Source organism: Salvelinus sp. IW2-2015, unplaced genomic scaffold, assembly GCF_002910315.2.
Source record: "Salvelinus sp. IW2-2015 unplaced genomic scaffold, ASM291031v2 Un_scaffold2512, whole genome shotgun sequence".
Lineage (NCBI taxonomy): Eukaryota > Metazoa > Chordata > Actinopteri > Salmoniformes > Salmonidae > Salvelinus > Salvelinus sp. IW2-2015.
In genome coordinates this window covers 1-7,340 of record NW_019943827.1, presented here as the reverse complement: position 1 = coordinate 7,340, position 7,340 = coordinate 1, and the positions used below count along the sequence as shown (strand labels likewise).

Below are 7,340 nucleotides of genomic sequence, written 5' to 3'. Positions count from 1 at the left end.
AAAAATTATCTTAATATCTGATATTGCGAGTAAAAGACAAGAGTGCGTCTTCCAGCCCGCCAATAAATTACATAATTCAACCCTCCCCGTTAGTAAATTTACCTCAACATGCCCCCGGAGAAGGCAGAGTAACGACACAAGCTTTTTAGCGGGGCTGAGATGACTAATAGAGAGATAAGGAAGAGCGGGTCGATGCTGGTTGATGAATTTCACAATGAATGTACCTGGAAAATAAGTTTTCCTCGAACAGAGGTGACTGAATTAATGTTCAGGCTTATTGATAATCGTTATATTAATGAAGTATAATTTCAAAACATGAGCATAAAAACTGGTAATAATAAACATGAATCATCATTATATTACTTCAAAGTATTCTGTTAAATATTGTTTCAGTCCTTCCTCTTGCATTAGCAGTGTGGAAAGGGACAGAAAGAAGCACACAGGAGTTTTCCTGTGAGGGGGAGTGGTGGTGTATCCAGGGAGAAAACTATACTGATCTTCTGAAATGTCATTTGTGGTCTTATGCTGCCATCTATTGGAATTATGTAGCAACTGCAGTACTACTGAATAATGTCTAATTCCTTACTCAAGTAGTAATTACTCAGAATTGCAAAATATACAATCTTCTAGTTAATTGTATCACTTACAACTATAAAATAACCACTTATAGCATAGTAAACAATTAAACTGACATTAACGAAAAACACCATACATTTAGTTAATTTAGTTAATTACCAAATTGAGCTGGTCGGTCACATTTGACAGTGAGACAGATATATAGCATTTTGCCAAAAATAACATGATTTTGTCTCTCTGAAATCAAACCATCAAGTGACAGATTTTAAACAAATCCCTGTATGTGAGAGATGTAATGTTTGTCTCTGTTGTGTTGAAGTCCAATCAAGCAGGTGAGACCAGCCTCCCCTGTACCCAGCTGTGTGTCCATGAAGAGTGACCGGTCTATGTTTCGTCCTATACAGTTTAGAGAGGGAGACTTTTCTACAGAACAAAGGTAAGAAGAACTCATGGGTCATGGTCAGTGCACTCCCTGAATGAGGCGATGTAATCTCTATCCAGATTGCCTAGTCAGTTTTACCACTACCTTCATGTACATATTACCTCAACTACCTGGTACCCCTGCACATTGACTCAGTACTGGTACTCCTTATAGCCTCATTATTACCACAACTACCTGGTACCCCTGCACATTGACTCAGTACTGGTTCGCCTTATAGTCTCATTATTGTTATTTTATTGAGTTACTATTTCCTTTTTTTTATTTACAAGGTACAAGGACAAGGTATCACGTCCGGAGAACAGGTCAGGGTTCCAGAACCTCAGGCAGACCAGCGGAAACTGGATCAGCAGCACGATAAGGTATCACGTCTGGTGGATCATGTATCAACACTGATAGGATGGAAAGAAAGAGGGCGCTGCTCTCGGATCAGTTCTCCATCAAATATTTTGTTAACATTATAATTATTTCACATTACTGATGACGGATCAGCACCTGGAGAAATATACCTATGGCTGCAAATATTGAGGCGTCTTATTCTAATGCTTACCCAATAAAAATTAACTAAATCACGTTAGGCTGCACATCATAAAATATATTGAGACAAATTACAGACAGTAAACAAGTAGCAAAATATAACTAAATTGATTGAATGAACATAAAATGTGGCTCACATCAACACCATTATCCCAGAAACGCAAGATCCACTCCAATTTGCACACCGCCCTAACAGATCCACAGATGATGCAATCTCTATTGCACTCCACACTGCCCTTTCCCACCTGCACAAAAGGAACACCTATGTGAGAATACTATTCACTGACTACAGCTCAGTGTTCAACACCATAGGGCCCTCAAAGCTCATCAATAAGCTAAGGACCCTGGGACTAAACACCTCCCTCCGCAACTGGATCCTGAACTTCCTGACGGGCCGCCCCAGGTGGTAAGGGTAGGTAACAACATATCCGCCACGCTAATCCTCAACACAGGGGCCCTCAGAGGTGTGTGCTCAGCCCCCACCTATACTCCCTGTTCACTCATGACTGCACGGCCAGGCATGACTCCAACACCATCATTAAGTTTGCCGATGACACAACAGTGGTAGGCCTGATCACCGACAACGACGAGACAGTCTATAGGGAGGAGGTCAGATACCTAGCCGTGTGGTGCCTGAATAACAACCTATCCCTCAACATAATCAAGACAAAGGAGATCATTGTGGACTACAGGAAAAAGAAGACAGAGCACGCCCCCATTCCCATCGACAGGGCTGTAGTGGAGCAGGTTGAGAGCTTCAGTTCCTTCGCATCCACATCACCAACAAAGTAAGATGGTCCAAGCACACCAAAACAGTCGGGAAGAGGAACGACAAAACCTATTCCCCTCAGGAGACTGAAAAGATTTGGCATGGGTCTCAGATCCTCAAAAGGTTCTACAGCTGCACATCGAGAGCATCCTGACTGGTTGCATCACTGCCTGGTTTGGCATCGAGAGCATCTTGACTGGCTGCATCACTGCTTGGTTTGACAACTGATCGGACTCCGACCGCAAGGCACTACAGAGGGTAGAGCGAACGGCCCAGTACATCACTGGGGCCAAGCTTCCTGCCATCCAGGACCTCTATACCAGGCAGTGTCAGAGGAAGGCCCTAAAAATTGTCAAAGACTCCAGCCACCTTAGTCATAGACTGTTATCTCTGCTATCGCATGGCAAGCGGTACCGGAGTGCCAAGTCTATGTCCAAGAGGCTTCTAAACAGCTTCTACCCCAAGCCATAAAACTCCTGACTCAACATCTAATCAAATGGATACCCAGACTATTTGCATTGCCCCCCTCTTTTACACCACTGCTACTCTCTGTTGCTATCATCTATGCATAATCACTTTAATAACTGTACCTACATGTACATATTACCCCAAATTACCGGTGCCACCACACATTGACTCTGTACCGGTACCCCCCTGTATATAGTCTCGCTATTGTTATTTTACTGCTGCTCTTTAATTACTTGTTACTTTTATTTCATATTCGTATTCAAATTGTTTATATTTACCTGCATTGTTTGTTAGGGGCTCGTAAGTAAGCATTCACTGTAAAGTCTACACCTGTTGTATTTGGCACATGTGACTAGTACAATTTGATTTGATTTGAATTATTGCATAATATAATGGAATGCATATTTCTTTGGACCAATTCTGATCGTTCTTACAAGCAGAGTTTTGACAATATTACTGTTATATCAACACACTCTTCATACCCGTTTAACAACTCTAAATAGCTTTGGCATAGTAGGCATCAAGTCCCTTGCCAATCCCTTGCCAACAATATTGGCTACAACAATTCATTTTCACCGAACACATGTTGTGCCCTAGATGCCTTCAACTGCCCAATTTATAGCCATGCCCAATTTAGGATTATCTTTGAACAACGTGATGTTGTGCTCCAACGGTAGAACTTGAAGTAACATAATGTAGATTACTAAATACTCAAAAGAAAACGTGTTTATTATACACTCTTAGAAAAGAAGGTTCCTTATAGAACCAAAAAGGATTCTATCACTTCCTTAATATATAGAACCACTGAAAGTTAAATACATTTTGGGTTCAGTGAAGAAGAACCTCTAGAGTTCTGATCAACAAAAGGTTCATGTTTTGAGGATGTGAACCCAGCAGCCCTCCATTGGTCAGATCAAGTCTGCCCGTTTTCTCCAGCGCCCGGCCAGGGATTCAAACCAGCCACCTTTCGGCCACAGGTCCAACTCCTGCCACAGCTCCAACTCCTTAGCCGCTGGGGGCGAAACTCTGAGTTTCTCTCCAGAAATAAGCATGAGTTAATTTGCCAAAATTAATACAAAATGCTATGCAGACATACATGGTATCACTTATTATACATAATTATAGTACATGAATCATTGCAAAAAGCACAAGATGCATGTAGGTCTATATTATTTATGGATGATAATATTGAAATATCAAAACTGTCATGCCCAGTCAGATTACCGAGTTGCCACGTAGGTGGAATGTTATTGTCACGCCCTGACCTTAGAGATCCTTTTATGTCTCTATTTGGTTTGGTCAGGGTGTGATTTGGGGTGGGTATTCTATGTTCTTTAGTTCTATTATTTGTATTTCTATGTTTTGGCATAGGGTTCTCAATCAGGGACAGCTGTCTATCGTTGTCTCTGATTGAGAACCATACTTAGGTAGCCCTTTTTCCCACCTGTCTTTGTGGGAGGTTAACTTTGTTTGTGGCACAAGGCCCTTTAGCTTCAGGGTTGATTTGGATTTGGATTGTTTATTGTTTTTGTCGGCGTCATAATAAATAAAGGATTATGTACGCTCACCACGCTGCACCTTGGTTCTCTTTATTCGACGGCCGTGACAAAAACATTATTTTAAACTGCTCCAAAGCAATTGCATTGGAGGAACCTCTGACTCGCTGCATTATTCTATAGTATTTTTATTAATAACAATGGAGTCTGTTACAGAGTTGAGACTCTGAAGTTTATTATTCAATATGCTTTTTGCTAAATGGTCAGGGACAGTATGAGTGTAGCCAGATACTTTTCACTCTCTATCCTTGTTTCATTTTGTGGTTCACCGGACTCATCATCATCCTCGAGATGAGGGACAGACAAACGAACTGCTAGCTAGCCAAGTTTGTCGGTACAGCTAGGTAAGCTAGCTAGCTACTCTACCAGCAGTAGCAATCTAAGTTAACCTATCCTCCCTCTCTCGTTGATTGATGCTGGCTACCTCTGTCCTGYTCTCCTGGCTTCACTAGATGGACAGTAACTTTAGTATTTAAACCCTTTGTGTCCATGGACCAATCTTTTGAATATTATTTTCGGGGTCCCTCAGGCTACAACCCTAAGTATGACCTATTTTAGCCTTAACCCCTAATCCCTAACCCTTAACCCTAATTCCAGAGTAGGGTAGCCTAGAACACTTTTAGAAACTATTTTAGTATTAATATTATGTTAGTAAATACCATTATAGTACTAAATAGCATTTTGATTATTTTGTTAATCAAAACCTGTCTAAGCATTGTGCTGTTCTTATTTTGCTATTAGTTATTTTATGATATTTCTTATTGCAAGGCAGAACACTTGATTATCAATCCACATTCATTTTATTTTTCAAATGTGGTTTGAACTGGGTGACCTAGTAACCTCTATGGAAAAGTCCAGCATTTGGCGTGGGATAGATGTGGCAGGTTTGAGATCTAAGGAATTAACAAGGAAAAATACATTTTATTTCTCAGCTGCCTCACCAATGTCTGTATGTAAATTAATAAATTTTAATTGCTAAATAGTTCCAATAAATGGTAGCATAAGGCCACGAATCATCAGTTATAGGCTACAAGCAGCAATATGATTGACATAAAATAGCATAACACCACAGACTATATGTCCCATGATTTTCTAAAATGGTCACATTACTTTAGTTAGCGGTATATCTCGTATTAGGGCTGTGTTGCTTTTGAGAGAGCAAGACATTGTGACTATAGTAGGTATTGAACACTGGGTAAATGATCACTAGTCAGAACCTCAACCTCAGTGTACATGCATTATAAAAAGTCATCTTAATATCTGATATTGTGATTAAACAACCTCGGAATAGAAAAGACAAGAGTGCGTCTTCCAGCCCGCCAATAAGTTACATCATAAGCTTTTTGTTGACTACTTGCACGAGAAGGCAGAGCGGGTCGATGCTGGTTGATGAATTTGACCATACATGGACAGAAAGAAGTGCACACAGGAGTTTTCCTGTGAAGGGGAGTGGTGGTGTATCCAGGGAGTAAACTAATCTTCTGAAATGTCATTTGTGGTGCCATCTATTAGAATTATTTAGCAACTGCAGTAGTACTAAATAATGTGTAATTCCTCACTAAAGAAGTAATTACTCACAATTGTAAAATATAACATTTTATAGTTCATTTTACCACTTATAACCATTAAAAAAACATGTATAGCATAACAAACAATGAAACTGACATAAACCAAAAACACCATACATTTAGTATAATAATTGCAAATAGAATTGCAATTTATTTAGATGGGTGACATTATCTGCCAAAGTAACAGCCCTGTAGACAAAGATGAACTCTCCAGTAGGTACCACAATATTCCAAGGCCATTTTCTCAAAGTGAGGTTACAAGTTTGTCATCTTTCAAAGCAGAATTACTTTTCCATTGTTCCTCAACTGTAGTGTATGATAGACCATTTTCCAGCCCTGAGTCTCTACTTTTATCAAATGTTAAAAACACCATTTCATGTTTTGCTACATGAGACCAAATCCAGCCCGTCGGTCACATTTGAGAGTGAGGCAGATATATAGTATTTTGAAAAAGCATGATTATTTGTCCCAACCATCAAGGGATTTTTAAACAAATACATCATTGATGAACCCAATGGCATGGTTAGATAGTGAAAAAACACACCAATCTCTTTCATAATTTCTTTAATCAAACAATAAAAGCAAATTTATGAACATTTCTGAAAATGAATATGTAGTGTTTTGGAATGAAACTCTTCTTATGTTTCCCCATCTGATATCAGAGTAGATGAGAGATGTAATGTTTGTGTCTGTTGTGTTGAAGACCAATCAAGCGGGGGAGACCAGCCTCCCCTGTACCCAGCTGTGTGTCCATGAAGAGTGACAAGTCTATGGGTCAACCTCTACACTTTAGAGAGGGAGACTTTTCTACTGAACAAAGGTAAGAAGAACTCATGGGTCATGGTCAGTGAGTTAAACAACATTGTCTCTAGTCAGTTCTCCTCCCATGTTCACATGTATTTTTGTTGTTTTCATAATCCTTAGGCAAATCCTTTTGTCCATTTTCATAGTCCTAATACATTATTAAGCAAACACAACATTCCCTCCCTGTGTGTGTGTGTTGTTCTGCACCAGATAGGACTGTCTCGGTTTTCACATTTGTTATTTTGTATTTTGTATAGTGTTCACGTTATTGTCTCTTCTTTATTAAATCATGTTGAACACTAGCAGCGCTGCATTTTGGTCCTCTCCTTCATCACAGGAAGAAAGCCGTTACAATATGAAATTCATCACTAACCTTGACCAACTTCATCAGATGACAGTCCTATAACATCAGGTTATACAATACACTTATGTTTTGTTCGAAAATGTGCATATTTTGAGCTGAGTAAAAGTTAAGCAACTAGTGTTTATCCTCATTTGCTTGGTCCAACATGTTATGTATAAAGTGGTGAGGCGATGAGTTCTTTGTCAGCATTAAAGGTGAGTGTTCCATCATAAATATTCCGGAGATTCTGGTGAATCGATGCTCGAATAGTTCCAATGTA

At 39.6% G+C, this 7,340-nt stretch overlaps 1 long non-coding RNA gene across 1 annotated transcript; it reads left to right on the top strand.

The window, feature by feature from the left end:
- Positions 1-819: 819 nt before the first annotated feature.
- LOC139025327 (uncharacterized) lies at positions 820-6,789 on the top strand. The gene is made up of 3 exons (XR_011476901.1): positions 820-1,012; positions 1,288-1,377; positions 6,617-6,789. It is a non-coding gene; the product is annotated as an uncharacterized lncRNA (long non-coding RNA).
- Positions 6,790-7,340: the final 551 nt, after the last annotated feature.